The sequence below is a fragment of the Coturnix japonica genome, chromosome 11 (genome assembly GCF_054131305.1).
Source record: "Coturnix japonica strain WE chromosome 11, WE-NBRP24, whole genome shotgun sequence".
Taxonomy (NCBI): Eukaryota; Metazoa; Chordata; class Aves; order Galliformes; family Phasianidae; genus Coturnix; species Coturnix japonica.
The window spans coordinates 22,016,701-22,040,892 of NC_140673.1; the positions used below are offsets into that span (position 1 = coordinate 22,016,701).

The window sequence follows — 24,192 nt, forward strand, 5'->3', positions numbered from 1 at the left end:
CAGGCAATGTTTCCAACAGTAAATTTGAGTCTAAGATCCATCCTTCATTGAGACTGTAGTTAGATGCCTTTTTGGATGTCATCTGCATACTGTGTTTTACTAACCATCCAGAACGATCTGCGCTCTTGCTCCCTGCATCTGTATGCAAATCTTCCACACTATCCAAGGCCCACTAAAAACAGTGAGTAATAGATTTGCCTAAGAAGTTAAAAAACAAAAGAGATCTCTGCACCAAGGAGAACTCCTGGGTGTGGTGACGGTCCCTGAGACTTCTAGTTTGTGCCATCATGGCAGCAATGCTTTTGCAGGATTGCCACAGAAATGGTTTTCCTTCAAGGTCCAAATCACAGTCTGATTTGTTCTCTGTCCAAATCCCCGCCTAACATAACTTTGCCCTATCTTTGTGAAGCTTCAGTTGAGGAGCAGGACATGTGTGTCTGTTGTGCATCCACACAAACAGTGTGGCAAAGTTGTCTTGAATGTTTCTTCCACCTGGAAACAACTTCTGGTTTGATTAAAACATATAAATGTATTTAATCATGAGAAAGAAGCAGATCATAGTAGTCTTCTGGGTTTTTTTCTCCTGCATAAGTCAAAGTGGCTTATATGTTTGAGATCCAGCTGTGCTTGCTCACATCTCTGATACTCAGAGTGTACTTTGAAGCTACTCCTGCCCTGAAATCACACTGTGTATATCCATTACGAGCTGTAGGAAGGAATTAATCAAATAAAACCTGATGCTATGCTAAAGCAATATCCCAACTTACCTATCTCTTCTTACTTATCTTCTGATTATTGTAAAGTCCCTTTTTTGTTTCTTTGAAGCATATTTACAATAGCCCCAGTAATTCCTCTGCACTTCAGAAAAAGTAAACCTTTTCTACTGCCGCAAGTCTCTAAAATGTCTACAAAGGATCGTCTGCTAAGCTGTATCCTTATGGCTATCAAATGTTAGCTGTGAACTGGAAGATTACGGCTGTGTCACCTCTTATCTATGTGCTAGTGGGGTAGCAATATCAGCTCATCTCAGATGTTATAATTTTAAGATCCTTTTTCTTTTTCATTGCAGTAGTTTTTCAAAATAATTTCAGCACACAAAGAGCAAATTCTGTTGGTGTTTTGAAAGTGTACTTACAGTGTATTTCTGTCAATCTCATTCAGTTTGCCTGCATGACAAGTTATGTTAGTTTCTCCTGACATTTACTTTGGTCATCTGGGAAGCACCAAGGAAGCAGGAGGGGAAAAAAGAGCACATTAAGAAAAGTATCATAAATGGACAAGAAGAATGGATTCTTCCCACTTTTTCGGAAACTAACTTTGTTTTCATATGTGAGTAAATCTTGCAGGCAATGTAAAAGCTGAGCTTTGCTTTCTGAGCACATCCTTATATTGAATCTCTACGTATAAATGCCTAGCCCTGGTGTATAGCCCTGTGATGTTAGTTTCTCTATAAACGTGAAACACAAGAAACAATTATGTGTGTATTTTTGTCAGAAGCAAAGAAATATAGTCACACTAATCAGAAAAGTTTTCATTGTGAAGTAAGAGACCTTCTTTTCAGAAGCAAGCATGTATGACTATTTGAATTTTACTAGGATGATGTTCATTGGGATCATCAGTCAGATTTTTTGCTCTTTTTACTAACTTACACATACGCACACAAAATGCCTTTCATGGATGAAAAATATCTTGCTTATTCACAAGCTCCATAGAAATAAACATTATTTTTTATATATGTACTGCTAGCAGCGAGGATTTTATTTTTCAAGCAATGTGCCAAGTTTTCATTAGTCAAAGTGTGAAAAATCCCATTTGCTCTGTTTTGGAGAGTTCATACTGCAAGCATTTAGAGAGTAATTTACTGATCTTTCAATTAGTGAAGAAAGGATCACCCTGGGAGTTGGCCAGCCAAGTGGGGCTGAAGGGTTGTGCTTTTAATCCTCAGCTTCTTAACCCTCCCTTTGCTTGACTTTGGGCAAACTGCTTCATCTGTCTGCATCTTGAATGCCCACGGACAAGGATTAGGCTTTCCAGTCATTAATTTGTTCAGGAGTGTAAAGTTAATACATAACAGATACTAATACAGCAGTAGCCATTGGTCGGACCCTTCAAGCTTACCATCTAGATAAACTGAGGCAATTCAGGGTCTAAATATAAGTTTTGAAGAAGCTCCAGAGCACGACCAGGGTGAATCTTTGGTTTCATTCCACACCATCACACAAAACTAAGAAGATGTTTTTGTGTACTTGGGTCTCTTTCTGTTTGGAGTCCATGTCTTTTCATCCCAAACCTACTTTGTTTGAGAGATGATAGAGAGAAAAGCACTGTGGTGTGTTCTTTGAAGAGGCCACTTAAGAGGCAATAAAGAATCATGGGGTAAGTAAAGCTATCCAGGGACTGGCTTTAGTTTGATTGATTTAACTCCATGAAATTGTGTAGATGTACCATGAATATGTTAACAGAACATAAGCAAGAGGTGTTGTTCATACCTGTGCTGGGGACTTCTCTCTACTGCCCATATTCCTCTGTATAAAACAGGAAAAGCATAAAAGCCAACATGAGTAAGATCAAACCCTCTGCTTATTCAGACTTTAAATATTCCCTGAGTCCCCAGGGTTACATGAGCTAAACCTAAGAGACTGCTTTCTTTCTCAGAAATGATGTTGCCAAGTTCTGGACAGAATTTACAGAACAAATCTCTTGGTATTGTAACTCATTGCAAAGGAGACCTAAGTTTATCAGCTGAATCAATCAGCTGAAGCCTTATATCAATTCTTTACATGTCCTTTTTCGCTTTTATTTTTTTGTATGTGCTCCTTCTCTGCCCTCATCAAGGTGCCTAATGAAAGACTTAAATCCATTTTCACCCTCTTTAGAGGCACCGACAATAAAGTAAATGAAATATTATTCTTTCTGAGTAGTAAATTTACAGCAAGCAATAACAAATCCATGAGAATTTGTATGGCCTTTTGCCAAAGAAACCAAGGATTTGAATCTGTATGTTCAAAAATATATGCATATCTATCCTGGTGTTTAAGGAGCTGTGGGAAATGCATTTCTTGAAGGGAAAAGAGAGAAAAGTAACCAAAATCACCTACATCTTTTAAAATCTGAAAGTCATCAGAAGGTTTAATCTTTATGAAGACTTTCTAATGCCTTTAGCTTTCTCTTTAGTTATCTGAGCTAATGAAGGTATGACAAGAATGAAAGCTTCATACCGTCAAGCAGGCAAGATTCCCATTGTTCATGGGACAGTGTGATCCAAAGATCAGTGTCAGTGCTGAGATAAGCTTACCAGATCCTCTCCTGAAGGAGCCATGGAAGATGGTGAGATATTTCCTTCCTTTGAACTATGGCAACATATATCAGCACTCATGAAACTAAACTACACCTGGTCTCTTGCAGATTGCTCATTTTCTTTTGATAATTGTCAGCTTGCTGTCCAAACTGCGATGTGTTATCCTTCCAGTAAGCTGCATGTTCACTTGCTAACTGTTCTATTGGATTTAGTTTACCCCTTTTAGTCTTCCTTGTGCCTTGGTCATATTCACAGAAGAATAAATGAGATACCAATATCAAAGCAACCCAGAGCCTGCTGAGATTTCCTTCTCTAGACATGAAATCTGTGTTCTGAGAAACCTCTTGAGAATGATGACTTGCTGTTACAGTCTTTTTTTTTTTTTTCCCTTGTATTTTCCAGGCAGCTCTGGTCTGTGTGTCTCAGTGGTTACGGGAACCTAAAGATCTCTAAATGGACACAGTTGTGGATCATGTCTCTTACTAAACTTGCTTTGATATTTTAGGTAAATTCTCACAATATTCTCACCAGTTCTTCTTTGGCTATGCATGTGGAAGTCTTCAGACATCTCTGCAGTCAAATGCTAGCCATGTTTTCAATCAACACAATTCATTTTTTAAATTATGACAGTAAGAGCTTTTCAGGCTGTGCTGTCAAGACCAGTCCTTAAAAAAAAATAAAAAAGCCTTAAACCAGAATGCTTCAGGGAGAAGAAGAGAAAGTGACATCCTTTCTGGGAAGGAAGAAGTAAGAATACAAAGATCTGGCACCCTGGCCTGTGTTTTCTCTAATGATGCATCGCCATGTGCCCTGTGTCCTTTGGTAACACTGCCCTTTCTGTGCCACGTTGTGGAACGCCAGATGAGGAAGCCTGGCCCAAAATAAACGCCAGGCTGCTTTTCATCTCTGAGATTCTTTTGTGCCAAGCCAACAAAGTGACTTCTTTGTGGCTGTTTGCATTTGTCGTTCCAAGTTGTCTGAGCATGAGGTTATAAATACGCACCAGGGTTTGATAGCCTCAATATGTCCAGTCGGACAAGCCTTGCGTGCTGGCAAGAGAAGGATTTGGCTTGCCTTAATTATTTTTGTTTTAATAGTTTTTAAAATGTTTGATATAAATCAAAGATACTGTAAATAAAACTCAGGAGAACGGGGTTCCTCCCTTAGCCATTTTGTAGATTGGGTTTCTGACCAGAGATTACTGGCGAACTCTCTTTCATATTTGTATTCTTTGCAGTTTGCATGTAAAGGGATGCTGTCAAGTTAGGTATGTAATCTAATGTCAGTGACATTCTTAGACTGTTTTTCGCACGGAAACGAAATGATGTCAGTATTCTATCAACTTACCTCCTCTTAGAGGAGATGCAAAGTATGAGAGGAACGTGAGACTCTGAGTTGTTCCGAGCTGTGCCTTAGGACTACTAATAGCCAAGGCTGCTGCCCTGGGCCGGTGACAAGAAGGCCCATTAATCAGCAGTGACTGGGCAGTCTGGGGTAAATCCTGAGCCTTGGGGACTGTTAGCCAAATCCTGACTGCTTCATTTGGGAATGTTCGACCTACTCAACTTGATTTTTTAGTGCATTCAACCTCAGCCCCCACTGCGGAAAAGTAATACTGGTGAAAAGTGCCTCATTGGGAATATAATTTTATGGAAAACATTTTATTTTTGTATCCAAATCTCCCAGTCAGTGCAGGGTTTTCCATTTGCTTTTAGCAAAGCCTATTTTTCACTATTTTTCTTGTCCAAAATTCTTATTAAGAAACTGAATGCTTTTACCAAAAATGGGCATCTTTTCCTTCTGCTTCACCCCCTTCTCCATGCACAACATCCCTCAGACCCCTGAAAACAATCTAATTGAAAGAAAGCACATTTCTGCTAAAAATTTCCCATGGAAATGATTTTGTTGTGGTTAATGTCTGTTCTGTCTCTCCTCTGTCTGGAGCTGGAAGAAAATTCCTCAAAATCATTATCAGCCAGTGCATCTCTATAGCCCGAGTGTACTTCTAAACATCTAATTTATTCCTTAATGGAACAATCCAGAAACCATAACTGTGGTCTCTGGTTTATTTGTAACTTGTATACTGAAATATATATTTGAACAGTGATTTGGGAATCAAAAATTAGTCAAAAATCTCACAACTTTTAAGACTTGTGTCAAAGAAAATGCACTTACTGGTTGCAGCAATAGGCTGTGCATTGTATGTACACATAAATTCTTATATATATGTATGTATCTAGTAAGTACATACAGTTGGAAGTGAAAGACCATGGGATAAGCTTTGTATGCTGAGTTTTAGTGTCTCTCTCTAACAAGCTTCATCCTGAGAGCAACTACCATCCTACGCACGAGACAAATGGGCCCAGGTCTGTTTTATGCACTGTATGTTTCCTTTTTTGCATTTGAGTGCAAAAAGAAACTATAGCGCCCTGTACATGTGTGATAGCACAGGAAGATGCATGCTGTATCTGTATGGATTGCAATGGGCAGCTTCAGCTTGCTGCAGCCTTCATAATGTAGTGTGAACGAGCACTTATGGAGTCTGGTCCACATGTGAAAAGCACAAAAGAAAGTAGATGCTTGGATATGTGTCCCTTTGTAAATGCAGTCTGTGGCAATGGGCTTCTTGCAATTATTCCTCTGTGTGTAAGTTAGGAGGCATATAATATAAATTGAAGCCTAATTTTTTCTTTGAAGCTATTAACACCCACCCACATGCAACAGGAAACAGACTTCAATTTTAATTAGTACCAACACATTGAAAATTCACCCTATATTTGCCTTCAAGTGCAGCAAAGCAGCTTCAAAGCTAAAAGCTTCTTCACTTTCTAAGTAATAATGAGGTATTAATGAGGCAATTAGGGGCTTGTAAACATGGTGTCAAAGAGATATGAACTAATCACCAGCAACAGGAAAAAGACAGATCCCTCTGACTTCAGTGCTCTGCACTCTCCCTAGCCCCCTGAGGCATTCTGTGCTTGTAAACTAATCCGCAAAAATGTTCTAGATTAATTCAAAACACTATCCTCCTTTTAATTCCCTGACTGTCTTCAGGCTTGTTTCTGAATAGATGCTCTGTGTGAAGGCTTTTAAATAGGCACTTTTGTTATTGCAATAAAACCCAGATTGAAGTTCTCTTGCACTAAGCTGTCAATTTATATTTGGCACTCTTCTTAGATACATATGAAATATTTCTAAATCATTTGTTAGAATATTTCTTCCAGTTTATTTCCTTTTAGGCTATATAAATAAAAAGAAAAGAATCAAAACATAATTTAATTAGAACCGACAAACACCATTTATTTTTTTTTCTTGAACATAAAATGTTCGCGTTGAAATTAAATACACCGGTTTCATCCTGGAGAGATGCAGATGATGCAGGGACAGCCATTTCCCCTCGCAGATTTTTTAGCTGGAGTGTTGGATTAGGATTTGCAAGATCAGGGTTCTGATCGCACTAATTTGCTGTGTGATTTTATGAGAGTCACTTTTATGACTCTCATTTCCTTGTAGCAATACAGCTCAGATTTGGTCCGACGAGTGCCTCACATCAACCTGACATGCTGCTTTATGTTGCTGAAGCGAAAGTCACAGCCAATTTATCCAAAGTAAGACATTAAACATGGTCCCGCCTTCATGACGCGTTTTGAAGTTGTTCCTATCAGAATACGTCTTTCTGAATAAGCTTTTCTTCCTTTTTTAAGTGAAAGAGGAGAAAAAGAACTATGGGGAAAATGTCTCGGGTATTGACAGGACTCCAGGAGGTGAGGCTTCAGGAAGAGCATTTCCTAAGCTGGGAGCTCACACAATCTCAGATGTGTAAGCTTCGAATCTTCATGTGACAGCTGAAGTTATGACCTTGCTCTTTGCTTGGTATTAGCTCCACAGATGGTATTGCTTCATGACCAAAAGTACTACCGATGTGAGGGAGGATTTTTGGATATGGCCTGTTGTCTCGTGGAGATTGGGGTGAAACTCCATATCCTTTCTCTGCGTGATCTCATTACAGTCATCTCTCTAGGGGTGAAAAGTGAGTTCACTAAACCAGCTTATTGTGAAAAAATATTTTGAAACACAACACATTGTGGTTTGATCCTGCGTTCTCACAGGTATATGTTGGAAATCACTTGATTTAAGTCAGTAACGTGTGTTAAGCTCTCAAAAGTGAAAACAGATCAGAGGCCCTAATAGTTTTTCCTACATCGGGAATTTGATCTAATCCACAGGAAAACTGTACACAGGTTCAACAGTCCAGCACTTTGCCTGATGGTGTGCAATTAATTATAACTCTGGAGTTCACCCTCGATAGATCAGTTAAAGTGGCCTCCAAAATTTTCTGACAGTGATGCTTATATAGATGGTGGTGGTGAAATCACATCTGCCAATGTGAAAGCCAGAGCTGGCCTCTCCTAAAGTTCATGTTGTTGTCTGAATCTTCTGCAGCCTTTTATTCTGGATATGAAATACCACTCATAGGATCTGGTTACACAGGCTTTAGGTGTTGCAGTAGAGATTCTGGAGTATTCAATACTATTACAGATGGCTCACTTTTAGACATTAGATAGGTAGCAGAATTTCATCAGATGAGATCTCCGTCACCTAAAGCAGATTTGGAAAAAAATCAGTCTTTATTAAAACATCTGAATGGTGAAGAATCAGCTACACCCTATAGTGCTGTGCAAACTAATGATGTCTCTCCCTCGCTATTCACACTGGGAAAGCTTTTGCCTGTATTTGAATGTAACTGATCTTTCTTTCTTTCTTTTTTTTTTTTTTTCTTTTCTTTTTTCTTTTTCTTTTTCATTTTCTTTTTTCTTTTTTCTTTTTTCTTTCTTTTTTCTGGATATAAGCTTTTGTTACGGCATCACTGGCAAAGCGAAGGAGCTCTTGGGTATCCCATTGTGTTTGTGGTGGCAGGCTTTGGGGAAGATACCACCCATTCCATGCAGCATGTAAATTCTCAAACCACAAGCACGTACACTCCTGGCTTTCACCCAGACCTTTGTGCCTGGGAGCCCACAGCCATGTGATGAGTTTGGTGTGTGGCTTATGGGCCTAGGAAGGTTGACACGTGTGAAGATTTTTCTAGCTCTCACTAAGGAAACATGCACAGGCCAGTGTCACGACCTTTCCAATATTTCTTTCCCATGCATAAGAGACAGAATCTCTGACTATGTTAGGAAGAGACCACAGATGCAGGCATCAGCTGCAAACTCATCATGCATGGTTAGTCCTAAGCAAAGTGCCAGAAGCCTCTCTCTCCTTCTGGGAGTTTAGAGGCATTTGGGACTGGTTACCCTAACTGCAGCTGATCAAGAAATCTCTTGTTTGGCCCAAAGAGTCCCATAAAGGAGGAGAGCCTTGCTGTCCTGCCATGAGTGCATGAAGCAGAGACCAAGGTGTGGGAGAGAAGGGCAGACAGAGCATCCTCATTTCCATGTGTGAGATGCAAACAGACCTGCCTTGTTAGCTCAGAGGTCTCCAGTGCTTGGGACATTGCCTTCCCTTCACCTCTTTCCTTCCTCTTCTCTCGCGTTAATCCTACATAACTCTCTCTGCTCTTTCCATATTGGTGGGGATCTTAAAGACCCCTACAGTTCTGATGGGCCTCTCTTGTTTGTGTGCAATAACACAGGATGGCTGGACCATTAACACCTTCTCCGAGCACAGCATGTTGGAGTTGCAATGCTTTCCTGCCTGGCCTCCCTTGCCAAAGGGTATTATGTGTGCATGTTCAGTTCTTCTTTTAAAATCCCAAATAGGGGTTTCTTTTCTCTTTTCCTTGAATTTTGCATGTGTTTTTGCCATTGGTACCATGGGATTTTTACTTTGTATTCCTTAATAGAGACTAGACTGGGGTTGGTTTTGTATATTCCTCTCCTTCCCTCCTCTTCCCCACTACAGTGTGGCTTGTGTAAGGCTGGTGACCTAGAAGAGGAACCATCAAAGTTCAGAATCTGTTTTCATTTGGTTGGATACGGGACTTCTGCCTCTTCCCATACATCAGGAAATTGATACAAGTCACAGGCGAGGACCGGCAAAAAGCAGCTGTAATGTAGCACTTGCAAGAGAGAACAGATGCCATGAGCAGTCCTGTGACCTGCACTGCATTCTGGTGGAGATTATATGCCCAGAAAGAGACTGAAATTTTGCTGGTGGTCTCAGGAGTAGCAACGTCGCCTGTGGTTGAAAGTCAGTGTGTGCCATCTTTCCGGGTGCCTGTGAATGGCAGATCCCAACAAGTAACCCTCCAGCTGAACCAGGGCCTGCCCTATGTCCTGCAGGCTGCTGTTTGAGCTACAGACTGTGCTGGTAGTTTGGGAGGTTAGCAACAAGTCGAAGTGCAAAACATCATCAGTGAATCGTTTGCAGGTGAAGAGTCTCTTGAGGATGGTTTTCCAAGGCTCCAGGAAGAAACAACCAGGCTGCTCTCTTTAGCAGCAGACTTAAGAGCTTTGTCCAGTCTCTAACACAAGCTTCCCACATAGCTATACTTTGCAGTTACTGTACTGCGGTTCCCTGGCATGGGAACGGGTTAACGGTCTGTTTAAGCTGGTCTTTTTAGACTACAAGCTTTGTGTATGCATATGCTGCGAGAGATTTGTCAGAGCGTTTCCTGGAATGGGGTGCTGATTAGCCAAGGCCTCTTGAGAGCTCATAATGGTAATCAATGTAATGATTGTAATAACTAACGATAACAAAGTCAAGAACAGCAACAAAAAGCTTCGGACTGCAGTGTTCTTTGATTTCCAGGCTTTTGAAGGGCAGCAGAAAAGAATGATTTGGGGACATAATAAAGGAGCTCCCTCCCTTTCATAGATTTCCTCCTGGGAAAAATATTTTATTGAGAGAGGGTATGTTAGCCAAAGCAAGACATAAATATTTTACTTATTAGAGCACAGGCTGTTTCTCTTCTCGTTGGCTCCGCTGCCAAGGCTGGCCTCAGACAGAAATTTGCAGTGACCATTTCTGTACTGTGTGGTGGAGGAGTTGGGGGGCATGGAGACCCAGGCCGTGGATTGAGAGCCTGCCAAAAAAGAAAGAAAAAAAACCTTCTGAGAGCAATTGTCTTGCTCATAAAATGTGACATTTGTATGGCAGCCGCCAAGTTCCCGTCTTTGTCTTCATAAACAGGGCTTTGAAGCAAAGATGTGGAAAGCCCAGGGTAGATTGAATTGGGCAAATGAACCAGGTCTCAGCAGCTGGCTTAACAACAAAACCAGTTTCGCTGTGACGGCAGAACACGTACTGCCTCCTTTCCAATACACACCACTCTGTGTGAATTCTCTGATATCTAACAGCATTTCAGTTGCACATGCTTTCTTTCCCTGGGAGAGCCAATAAGATGCTATTCTTTTCAGCCTCTTTTCACACTGGAGGAAAGTAGTACCACTGAGTTCTCCATCTTCTTTGTGCTTCTGTGAATGTGGAAGCTTCAGACAAGAGATGAACAGGATGACTGAGATGCTGAGACCAGTCTGATATCATGTAAAGGCTAAAAACGTAGGACGATTTCCCTCCTACTATGCTGTTCTATCACTTGAATCGCTTTAAATCTGTCAAGGAAAATAAACATTCATTTAGAGTTCTTACACGACAGCTTGTGAGAAGTGGCAAGGGACATTTGCTAGAAGTATTCGTTTCTTATGCTCCCTCCTTAAGCATAAACAAGTGTCTGGTTCTGAGCATGAATGGATCTTTGCTCTGACCTAGGATGATGACATTTTTGCTCTTCTACTCAGTTTCTGAAGGATTCTTTCTTCATTGATAGTTTGTTACAGATGTCCAGGAAAAAGTGTAAAGACAAGGCGAAAGGTATAAATACTTCCTCAGGGTGTTCTCTTAGCCTGTGTAAAATTGTGGTTCAGAGACTTTGAGTGAGAAGTGGTATCTGTTGTGCTTTAATACTCTTGCAGCTGACTTTTCTTCCATGTTTCTGTTTTAACTTTTGAGCCCATGTAAATGACTGACACACGGCAAAGAGCTCCAAAGCTTAACTGGATTTGCAGATGTGTTCAGGTCTTCTAATTTGCAGGAGACCTATTTTCCTTCTCCTGCTCTAAACCCACCTCCAGCTGATTCCAGATGATGTTCTCCTGCTCTCAGAACATTGCAATGTATTGTCTGCCCCACGACTCACTTAATGCTCCTTGGGTGTATCTGTCTTCCACCTTCAAGCATCTTAGCCTGTTTAACCGTTTCTCACACAGAATATCCCCAGCCTTTCTCTTCCATACCTGTTCCAGTTTTACTACATCCTTTGATGTTCACTGAAAAGCTGGATCATAACTGCCTGTTTCCCAGGGCTGAGCCAAAGATTGTTTGGCATGTAACATCAACTTAGAGCAATCCAGGTTTTGTTCCATGCTCAAATTCCTACTGCTAAGCTGAAAGGGGGCAAGAAAAGGTGATCCAGAACCAGATACGGCTGGTTCCTGCTCTGTTCCATCAGGTTAACTCTCCAGCTGCGGTGTCTGGAAGGAGAGCATGTACAATTGAATTAGAAGTGGAGAGTTTGTTGGTGAGTTGGCAAATGAATTTTGCTTTCCACCATGGAAACGGATATGGTAGTAGAAATCACTGCCAGTCAGCGTGCACTCTCTCTAGCTCTATTTGCCAGTGAGAAGAAACAGCAAAAGCCAACTTTGTTCTTGCTTAGTGAACACCTTATGAATCTGCTTAACCACGTATTATTCTCGGAGATCTGAATACATTTCAAACTGAGCATTTTTGTTGGTGAAAATAGCTCAGAGGTGACTGGTTTCTCCTTAACCCCTGGAAAAAAGCTTTCAAAAAGCCTTTTTCAAATGCTAGATTTTGTAGCCTGCTTTCTTCTCACTCAGAGAATCCACTCTGGGCACAATGGTATCTGCTAGGGGCTTGCAAAGCGTTCTGCTCCAAAAGCTGAGCATGTGTTTTAATGAAACACATGAATAGCTTTAACTACACTGAGGGAAAATGCACTCTGTTAAAGAAAGCCATTGCAAGGCAAGCTGCAAAACTGGAAATGTTGCACTGTCAAGAAGAGACAGTTCCTTTAGTCTTCCCAGGTGAAATCCTAGCCTTTCTCTAACTGTACAAAACTGGTGGCAGATTTCCCAGATTGCCACAGTCCAGGATTTCACCTACTGTTACTGAGGAATGCAGGGGCTCTAGTGGGCTGGACAGAGTTAACTCTGATGTCACTCAGGCACTGCCATTTTTCCCAGTGTTTTCCACAGGCAGGTCCAGGAACTCACTATTTAATTAGAATCTGACTAGGAGGAGTGCTGGTAGTTGCACAAACAAATTCCATGGGTTGCCATTTAATCTACAAGCTCAATTTTGTTTAAATTAGCTGTAAAGCTGGCAATGAACACAAATGGGGAACCATGAAATGAAAGCTCCTCCAATGAAAACTATGCCCACAAACTCTTCAGATTGCTGACTCACATCAGTGAGCCCAGGGAGGGGAGAAAATACAACCACAAACACTGAGATCCAGTTATGATTTTTCTCCTATATTCTTCTACCATCTGGAAATGACTGTTTTATGTTCTAGACCTGGATGTGCTATCATTCTGCAGCTATATAGTCTGTTTGCGTTGAGAAAGCACTAAGGTTTCATTATATGGTACAAAGGTGCTTTCCTATTTCTGTGCCCGGGATTTCTGCGTCCATTCAGTCATAATGACAGATCGTGCTACTTACTTGTGTAGAATCAGTTTCAAAACACAGATGAATCCAGTTCATATTCTCTCCAGATTCCTCCGAAGACCTGAGTCTAACCTCAGCTTGTTTGAAGAGGTAAGATCTGAGGGCTTTTCCCCTGTGGCATTTTACATGTTGAGCCAAACTGAATGCTTAATAAAATGAAAACATTTAACCCAGTTTATCTGCTCATAACTTCTGGGCTGTCTCATGCTGCGTGTCCCTCACCTCAGAATGAGTCCAGCGGACAGACTGCAGTCAGGCTGTACTTAGAGCTCTGTGCTTAGAAGAGACAGGCATTGCTCTAGTCCAGCTTTCAGGAAGTATCTCTGCCTTGCAAATATCAGGGACAACTTGCTCACTTGATCAAGTCCTGAACATGTGCTGCATTAAACCTAGAGTTTTTAAAGTTAACTAAGATTTGGGTAAACACAAAATCTAGAAAAGCTGCTTCTCTGGCAGCTTTCAGCCAATTTTTAGTTTGAAAAAAACCTTGTGATTTCCAGGCTTTTTATTTCAAGCCAGCAGTCATTCAAGCAGGACTAAACATACTCCCAATTAATATGATAATGTGTATTTTCTGATTTTTACATACAGAGATTTTCAACAGTACATCTAAAAGAATATTTTGCAGATGAGAGGAAAATTAGGGTCACACACCAAACAAATGTCAGAGCTGGACTCAGGATTTTTGACTCTTGGGTAGTGTTTTATCCACCACACAAAGCTCTCTGTTACTGCTGCTGAAGATGATGATAGCGTTTCTATTAGACAAGTCAAAAAGAACAATTGTTCTATTCATCTTTGTACTATGAGCAAATATATATTCAAAACAGAGCCAAAGTCTGGCTGTTAATTCCTTGTTCTCAGCCCACCGGATGTTGCTGTGTTATGAAGATGCCTGTATTAATTTCCCCATCAGGAAAAGCAATAAAACCATATTTTCCTTTCTCTCTGGAGAGGCCTTGGTGGAACATGTAGAAGTCTTGTGGCATGAATTGGATCAGAGATCTCTGCAAGTGCCTTCCATTTGAAATTATAAGGCTCTATGAGAGAAGTCCCACAACAGAATATGCTTGTTTGGGAATTCTGAAATCTTCAGGGCCAAGGTTTATCTTCCAGCAATGTGACTGCCAGAAACTGGGCTGAAACAGCTCATAGCACTGACTTTTTCAGTGCTGCGGTTTTTTTGCTGTTGTTTTTTTCCCCCAGAATCCTTATTAGCACTCTTTTTTCTTACTTAATTTGCAGGCTGTTTACACAGTGCAAAAGTGGTGGGTGAGCTCATGTCATTCCCACACCAGGTTTCAGAATGAGAAATCAGTGCGTTACCTCATGTCCCTGTGGCTTTGACCAAAGCAGCAGTCTCTAACACGTGTAAATTCAGATATCCCGTGGTAAGGAATGACTAAGAAATGTGGTTTGTGGTGGATTTTCCATGTAGCATCTCATACGGATCAATAGGACTGTGGGGGCAAAAAACAGAAGGCAGGAGTTAAAAGACAGTTGAAAAATTCTGTGTCTTTCATGTGGCCTCACCTACGAATGCAGATAATGTTGAGAGAGAAATAAAGAAAAACAGAATTCTCAGGGTGTTGTTTCTTATGGCTTCCATGATACCTTATCTTTGCCACTACATTAAAGTCGTCCTGGACTCTAGCACTTTCTCCTTGCTGCATTCCTGTGTAGGAGCTCTGTGATACCCTGACTGTTTTACAAATGAAACACTGCAGGGTTAAGGCCTGCCTTGGGGTCAAATGGGGAGCCTGTCTTGGAGCAGAGAACTAAACAAAGGTCTTCCAAATATCAAAGAGCATCTTAACCACCTTTGCCTCTCTACTTACCTTTCTTCAGTGCATAGAGTAAATTTGAACTTAATGCTGAGATAGATAGACACATGCATCTCAGGAACTGTGCAAAGCAGGAAAGTAGAGTTCTTTCAGAAGAGTCTTTCCCTGATGAGTAGTTACTCTTTCAATCCTGCTGACTTCCAAAAGCCTCTGGTGTCAAGAGTGGCTCAGCCTTGGCCTTTCTCCATAAGCAGTCTCATCAGTCAAGACTATATTGAAATCAAAATACTCTGGAGAGTGAGTCAGGGGATCAGAATCTGGCCCAAGAAAAGAGAAGAAGAGTGTCAGCGCTTGTCATGGAAACTCTTCTGAACACCTCTAGCAATTTAAGAAAAGTCTACAGAAATGCCAGCAAAACATTTCACTGGTTTCCATTAAACAGTTATCACAGATCCTGCTTGCAAACAGATCCATTTCTTAATATATAAAGCAGTTTAGCTGTAGACATTATGTATTTTAAAAAAACAAGTCTGTGAGTTCAGGAGCTCTTGAGCAAAGCAATAAATTCTCATTTGAACCATTAAAATTTTTGTTAGGCAACATCATAGTGTGAACATTGCCTTGTCTTCCGACAGTGGATTAGCCCCCCCCAGCCCTCCTATGCTCTTCAGGACACTAATGAGCTATTCAACCCTCAGATAATAAACTGCAAGGCACCCCTCACCCAGGAACTTCCGTGCCCCTTCCAGGTACATAAATACCTTTATTCTCATTTCATAGGTATGATAAAACAGGTCAAGATGGATATAAAGTTCTAGCTTCATTAATCTAATTGGACAGCAAGGTGGATTAACGGATTAAACTAACAAATGGAGATAACAGACTTTTCAGCTGTTTTGGACTTGTGACATGAGTTCATTCTAACATGGCTTAACCCTGTAAGCCACGTCTTTACCACCTTGCACTCCTCAGAGCTGATGGCTTTCTGACATCCCGCAATGCCATCCTGGGATAGCTCTGCTAATTCCTGTGCCAAAATATCTGCCAGCCTTTACCCTCTGCAAGTTACTGAGTCTGAGCCAAGAATCCATCAGCCTAAGAGAAGCAAAATCAGATGGTGCAATCCTGATTACAGGCTGTTGCCAGCCCTCCTGCTGGTCATTTCTCAGCATACTCACTGCCCCGACAGATTGTTCTCCTGCCAGTTCATCAGTTGACGGCATTAATAAATACTTACAAAGATAAGCTTCATCTTATCCTTTAGGTCTGCAAGTGATGGAAAAGATCCCTAAGAAAGAAAGACATACAGGAGATGTTATCAGCTTGGTTCTTTGTTGCTAGAGTAGAGGTAGGTGAGACCCTGCTGGAAAGCTTTATATTCCACAGGAGTCAGAAGCAATGAGTGAGGCTGTGTCGTGTGATCCCCCCGTCTCTGAGAAGAATGTCACATACTACAGTTCCCCATTTGCCTTCCAAGATCTCTGCTACAACAGAAAGGAGGGTATCAATTTCAATTTCCCTATGGCTCCTGGTGCAGAGTTGAGAACAGGAGCCAGGATATGTTAGGAATCAACTCTTTGTGGGGCCTTGGAAGAAAAGACATGCCACTTTGTCAAATTATCAGAATTTGTGGTGGAAATGACCCATTAAACCTCTTTGCTCTTCCCACTGTCATCGCTCTGGATTCTTCCTTTCAGTAGATCTATTAATGTTTTGTCAAAAGGCAGAAACACAACTTTGACATAAAAAGCTGCTGTTTACAGTTGATGGAAAGCTTACATTAGACTGGGCCACCTGAACCCCCCTCACCCAACATAAACAGAATCTATCAACACTGCTTAAGCCATTAACCCTGACAACTGAGGCTTTCCAGGGAGAGCCCTTATCAAAAGGGGGCTGCAGATGAAACCCAACAAGAAAACCCTCATTGCCCCAAATGGATTCAAATGAGAAGATGCGGATGAGTCTTGTTAGGCTCACTCTAATCCCTTTGACAAGCCAGGAATTCCATCAGGTTGGAACACAAATCCTTTAGGAATTTGAGTCTTCAGCTTCCTCTGCTCTCCATTGCAATGGCAGATATGATTTTTCAAAGATCATTATCTGATCAACATGGCATAGTAATGTTTGGAGTTGAGCATCTGAGATATTAGTGGAGAGAGGCTCTCCCATACTCAATGAAGCCTGTCAAGAGAAAGCTCCCCTGAGAACTACAAGGTTTGTGACCCCTCTCTCACATTTGTCAGGACACAGATAATTTCATGGAGATGACCTGAGAACAGACTGAGAGAAACCACATGGAAAATATTTTCTGAAACTTATCCTTCTGACAAGTATTTATAGAAAAAGGTAAGGCAAAAAGAGGTAGCCTATAAAGAAGGAGTTTCTTATGGGATTTCCAGATGTGATGAAACTCTTGTTACCTCAAACACTTGGCCTGTTTGTGAGACAGAAGACTTCTAGAGAAAAACATTGGCCAGAATAATGATGGCTTTGGATCTCCAAATTGAGGTCGTGAAAAAAAGCTAAAAATTAGAGACAACAAATTAAGAGTAATATGAACTTTTTCATCTTCATGATGAGTTTTTAACTGTATCCATATAGAAATTCCCAAGGATTCAAGGAAAAAAAAAGATACTTTCCCATTCCAAACTCAGAAGTCTTTCTCCTCTTCATTCCTTCTGTTGTGTTGAGAATGAGACAAAAGTGAGTGGTAAATAAAGGAAAACACTAGACAATATATCAAATATTGCAAGCAGTTGTTTAGGTGCATGTAGACTTGCTTTATGAACTATCTGTCTCACTTGTTTTCCCAAAGGAAATCCAGCACACATCTACCTCCACCTGCTGGAAGAAAATTAAAAATGTTAAAAATTATGATTTTCAAACTCCAGACTGAAGATCTGATACAAATTTTATGAAGCTTGGAAAGGGAAAAAAAATATCTAATATTTTTATAGAGAAGAAAATCCAAACTTAATAGAGTTAGCAAGTCTTCGCTATGCAGTAACAGTTAAATATTTAGCACTGTAAGGAGAGGGGAAACTTCTTCTACTGAGTACATTTTTGACTGTCTTTTTTACACGTTGGATAGATATTTAGGGAACAGTATTGTCCTCGCTGGGTAGTGGTAGAAATACAATGGAATTTAGCTCTAGGCAGAACCAGGCCATTGGTATGTGAACTGTGAAAAGCAGCTGAAACTTTTACTCTCTGTGGATGGTAAATTCACAGACATTCAGTATAGAAATGTTCTTTTTTTAAATGCCTCGGCTGCTGGCTGCAAAAATGCAACGTGTTTAAATCACAGAGTAATCTTTCTGATCTGAATCTGAAAACAACAAGGTCAAAAAAGCTGTTTTCTCTAGTTTTAAGGAATGAAGTTGCAAAGAATGTCAGGTTGGTCACAAAGAAGGATTCTTAATGATACTTTGGGAGATTCAGTTTTGAATCCATATTTCATCATTAATTCCCACTGTGAAGGTGGTGGTGGCTGTAAGCACTGTGACTCTTAGAACATCTTTTTCTCCCAGTTTTTCCACAGGCATTTGAGCTGATTTGAGTTGACTTGGAATGGCAAAAGCAAATTACTCATATGAGGCCTGAACTAGTCCAAAAGAGATTTGCTAGTACTGTCCTCAAAATAAGGGTTTAATAACACCAAGAATATGTTTCAAACCTTCACTAGATGGCTGGTCCACAAGCACAGTATCCTACCACAGACACTGAGCAATTCAGAAGGCAAGACAATGGAATACCAGTATTTTATTGCTGCTATATTCCACACTGCTTTGTTCTTCCCAATCATTTAAACATCTCATCTATCAAAGCTGGTGCCTGTGAGCTTAGGTGAGCTTGAGGATCCATTTGAAACTGAGGTTTAAAAATAGTAGAGAGAAAGTGTACATACTTTTTTTTCCTTGCAAATCTCCAGAGAATCTTGTGCAAGCCAAAGTATGTTTTCTATTATGGTTTACATCAACAAGCTGATCTTAGGGACTTCTGTCTGTGTGTGTTTCTGTAACTGATTTTGTGTGAGTGTGTGTGCCTGTGTCTATCGTGGCCCTTGTTTCCTCTGGAGAAAGGAGACAGTAAAACCCACTTGAAAATTTATACGCGCAGTGTCAGGAGCCCCGAGCATTCATCTGAAGACGCTCCTGCTGTGTTGGGTAGAATGCCCAGAAATTTTCAGAGCTGTGTTAACCACAATTCTTAGCTTCCACGTTGTGTCTCATACCATATTTGGAAGCTGTGAGTCCTTTGCTCCATGTGGCTGACTCAGAATTTGCATTTACTTGATACCAGCATTGATTTCCCGTCCCTTTGGGTAGCTGTAATGGATGGTGTGGCCACAGAACATTCAGCAGGACAGGCAGAGAGTGTTGCTGAGCTCAGAGGAGCAGTACTGAATGTCAGCCAGTGGCTTCTCAGATGTCTGTGATGCAGATTCAAATGCTGAAGTCTGACAGACACATGACCCATGAGTTGCAATGCATTGTTAAAGAAATAAAATCTACCCACATTTTTCATACTCGCTGTGACATATCGGCATTGGCAGCCTCATGCTGGGCCTACCCTAATCACTTGCCAGCATAAGTTAAGAATGTGATTTCACTTTTAAAGATACTTCTAGACTAGCAAAAGCCTTCTTTGAGGGAGTGGATGACTTTCCTAACCCTGTCTGCCTTACAGCAAAATCTTCATGAAGCCAAGAGCAACAAGACTCAAAGTAGATCTCTCAGAAAATAGGATTGCTTCTCAGCGAGAAACAGTGGCTCCCTACAGAATCCCACTGGGAAGCATCTTGAAGTAGCCTGTCTTTTCCAGACTCAGTTGTCCCTGCTGGCTCATTTCCTGCCACAGCTCAGAATTTGGATTACCCAGGAGCTCTCACACGGAAAGCTGCATTTGGACTGCTTCCATCACAGAAGCAGCTTGAGTCATTGGATACCATCCTTGTCCTGAGACAGGACTATCAGAAAGCTTTAACCAGGTCTGGATGGGGAGTTATTTCTTTCAGGGCAGAAGTTAATAGTCACGCTAATGCTGAAGAGAGTTTGCCAGTGTGATAATACTAATTGTAACTACACCAGAAATGTTTTCCAGGGTAGACTAAGTGCATATTGGAGATGAAACTGCTACTTTGGCTGCCACTGGGGCTTGCCAACAGCTATCACACAGTTCATGCCATTATGTCTCCTTTCAGCACTTCTTAGCATTTATCTATGCTGGTGGGTGCAGTATGCAATGAAGAAACCAGAGAGAGGTCACATACTGCAAGGAGACCAGAGCTGCTTGGATATGAGACTAAGGAAAAGTTATGTACACCAAAGGTACCTGCTTAACGAAAGAAAAATGTGCCATGCATGATATTGTGTTCTCTGAAGAAAATAAGTCTACTTTTGCAATGAATCTGAATTGTCAGTCTGAGTCATCAGGAGATCTGCAGCAACGTGGAGATGTATTTGGGTTTCTATGTGTTGGGTTTTTTAAGAAGGAAGGGAAAGTGTTGTGAATCCTCTTACCATACATTGATAAGCCAACTTTGTGGATTTCCTGAGGGGAAAAGACTTTTTTTATCTGTTTCCAAGAAGATATGGGTTCCTTCCCATCCCAAAACAATAAATGTAGGTGAGCCAAGCCTTTCTCCTGGCTTCCATGAAGCACTGCCAATTGTTTATTTGTCTGTGGAATTGTCTACTGCCTCTGGAACTATTTGGGCTGAATCTCCCCTCTGTGTTCCTAGTGCTAGCATGCAAAATAGTTTTGCCCTCCCCACCCAAAAAAAAAAAAGTGTTAATATGGATAGAATCTACGGACTTTGACACACTTATTTGGCAGTCAGACCTCAGAGCCAGGTTCTAGTCATAGTCCTCTCATCAGCTGAAGACCAATCTTCTTGCTTATCATTTAGCACAAATGTGAACAAGGAAAGGAAACTATAATAAAGAATAAAGGTTCTTCTCCTGTTGTTGGATGTTCTGAAAAGATCCAGCTCTGGAAAGCTCTCAAGAATAATTAAATCAGCTCATCCAAGCTGCACATAAGAAAAGTCTTGGAGAGTCAAACTAAGAAATGCCTCCCATTGGCTTAAGTGTGTTTCATGGGAAACTGAAGCAGGAGGAACTCAGCTGTGATGACACACAATGGAGATTTCACCCACACTGTAATTTGTGTTTGCATTATTGGAAGCCTCAAAATCCAGTGTTCTGGAGAAAAGCTAACTCTTTTGGTGCCATGTGATAAAGGTAGTCTGTCTCTGCTTAAGAGATAAAGAGAATACAACTGATGAAATAATCTTTGTTTTCTCATTATAAGAGGCACCAGCTTCAGTCTGTCAGTCTATTATCAAAGATTTTACAGGTATTACAGCTTTGAAGGAAAACAAGTCACACAATCTAGATGGTCTTTAGGGTCCCCTAGATAATCTTTGAGGTCCCTTTCAACCAAATCCATTCTATGTTTCTATGGTGTTACCACATTCCTCATGGGTCCTTTCCAATTCAGGCTATTCTGTGGTTCTATGATTCTGTGACCTATAATTTTATAGGAGCGACCTTCCTAACACAATGACAGCACCCAGAAAATTTGAAGATGTTGAACACATTGCAATACTTCCAGGTTCAACCAAAATTGGAAAGAATCTATGGGTTTTACAAAGAAAAGTAGCCTTCTACCATTGCTGTCAGAAATTTCCAGTTGGACAGTAGCCTCTTTTTCTTTCTATCTTTTTATCTACCTTCTATCTTTCCCTAAAGTGACAGTGTGATAAAGAAGAGAACAAGAGACAGGGGGAATTATTATTATGCCACAAACTCACCTGCTGGAGTTGGAGAATACCTTCTGGAGTGGATTACTACATTTTCTATTAGCCTCAAAATCATTAGCTGCTCTGCAGCATTCACTGCTTCTATATTAAGCATGAAACATTTTTGTTTAAATTCATTGAAATATCTTTCCACCCCACAATTAGAGCTTGACCATCTTTCCTATACTGTATACACACAAGCCTTCATTCAGGTTTTGCTACACTGTGCAAGTATTTTCAGCCATGCTGATGAATACCTTTTCAGACAGTCTTCAAGATCAGTGTCTAGATTTGAAGAATGAATATGGTGCACTTCTGACTCTGTCAGTATAATTGTACCATTTCATTACACTCTCTCCTTTCTACAAGGAGACAGCCAGCAAATATTCTTTCTCCCTTTCTAATGCTGCACAGAACTTTAGATCAAAGGTTGAACAGAAAGAAATAACCTTCCGGAGAGAAAGGAAAGCGTCTGAAAACTGCTGAGAACTGACTTTTCTACCCATTTATCAGCTTTCCTGCTCTACATCTTACTTTGTCTTTGCAATTAAATTAGTTCAATGGATTATTCCTCTTTTTCTCCATTTTCCTGTACAGCTCCAAAAAATGAAGAAGCCAAAGCAAGTCACTGATAGCTAACTGAAGAAACTGTATTTCCATTAATATATGTGAAGGCTTTAAGGTTCATGTGGGTTTCTTTCAAAATAGTCAGGACTTTCAAGGAATCTGCATTGTCAGTCCTCCCAAACCTGCATGCATTGATCTGTAACAAATATTAGCCAAACCTTGAAGCACCATACAGAGATAATATTGGTAAAAGGCCTTAGTCCTCATGTGAAGAGCAAAGATAAAACAGGACTACAGGTATTCCTCATACAAATCAAGAATTCAATTCCAATAGCAGGTAAACATTTAAGTGCTTCTGAAAAACATCACTGGACTGAGAGAAATGGACCTTTTAGAGTACAGTTTACACCATCCTTAAAATAAAACAACAACAAAACATCCAAAATAGCTCAGGGAAGTCACAGGCTTAAGTGTACATTTCATCTTGCTGAAAAAAAGCACAGTTAAGTATCTTCCATTTTTGGTATTTTATTCTGTAGCTGTCTACAGCTGCAAGAGGCAGATACAACTCTCGCTGTTCTTTATCATCTCTAAGCATTTAAGCACCACTATCAATCTGACTCAGCTTTTTAGGTGAAAAGAGCAAAAGGGATTGTAAGGGTGGCTAGTATAAAGATGTTAACCAATATGGTGGTAAATAGTCAAAGGTTAATAATAAAGGAAAACTCACCAATGTTGATGCCTTGACCAGAAAGCTGAGGTAGTCTCCACTGGGGAGCAATCTCCAAGAGATGCTGCCTCAGTGCTGGTCAGCCCTTAAATGAGGTCTCAGAGGAGGTGAAGTCGAAGTCTACCCCTTCTGGGAGCACAGCTAAATTACTCTCACCTGTGCTCCTGCAGCTGACCCAACACTTGCCTCAGCTGATTAATCAGAGGTTCAAGCTGTGATTTCCCATACAGGGATATTTTGACGATCTGACTGCTAAGCAATGGCAATGTCTCTTCAGTCCTTCTAAAAAAAATAAAAATAGGACATTCATCAAAACAAAGTTTACATATGAAGATTTGCACACTCTAATCTCTAGTCCTGATCCTGCAGTAGATGTAGCTTCCTGGCCCTGAAATCAAAGAGGTTTCTCTACTGTAATTGGGTGCAGTTGGGAAGAGTAGTTGATCTTGGTGATCTGTTCAGCAATGAAAGTCTTCTGTCCTTATTCTCCTATTTCATGTGAAAGTCTGAATTGTCCGCATAGTCCAACAGGACTAATGTGTTTGGATGTCACCTAAAGTTTTTCATTTGTATCAGTCTTTTGAAATTGCAAAGAGTAATGGTCAATGGCTCAATGTCCAGATGGAGAACAGTGGCAAGTGGTGTCTCTCAAGGGTCAGTACTGGGACCAGTGCTCTTCAACATCTTCATTAATGATATCAGTAGTGGGACTGAGCACACAGCACCCTCAGCAGGTTTGTTGATGATGCCAAGCTGTGTGATATGGTGGATACACCTGAGAGATGGGATGCTATCTAGACAGACCTAGACAGGCTCAAGCAGTGGGCCCAGTTGAACCTTATGAGATTCAGTAAATTCAAGAAAAGGGTCTTGCATGTGGGTCCTAGCAACCCCTGCTATCAGTATAAGCAGGGGGATGTAAAGATAGAGCGCAGTCCTGCCAAAAACAACTGGGGGATAACTGGTGGATTGCAAGCTGGACATGAGCCAGCCATGTGCCCTTGCAGCCCAGAAAGCCAACAGTGTCCTGGGCTGCATCAAAAGAAGTGTGGCTGGCAGACTGAGCTGATCCTGTCTCTATACCCAGCACTGGTAAGTACCTGGAATGCCTGGAGTACTGTGTGCAGATGTGGGGTCTCAGATGTGGACCTGTTGGAGTGCATCCAGAGAAGGGACACAAAAATGATCCAAGGGATGGAACACTGCCCCTGCGAGGACAGACTGAGGCTGTGGGGAGAGCCAAGAGTGGCCATTCAGTATCTAAAGGGGAGCTGAAAGAAGGAACAGACTATTTAGCAGGACCTGTTGT

General features: G+C 41.0%; 1 long non-coding RNA gene across 1 annotated transcript; it reads right to left on the reverse strand.

Moving 5' to 3' along the window:
• Positions 1–6,572: 6,572 nt before the first annotated feature.
• Positions 6,573–23,414, reverse strand: LOC107317632 (uncharacterized). Its single transcript, XR_014933052.1, has 3 exons — positions 16,016–23,414; positions 14,833–15,095; positions 6,573–14,454 (listed from the first exon to the last, which is right to left on the reverse strand). It is a non-coding gene; the product is annotated as an uncharacterized LOC107317632 (long non-coding RNA).
• Positions 23,415–24,192: the final 778 nt, after the last annotated feature.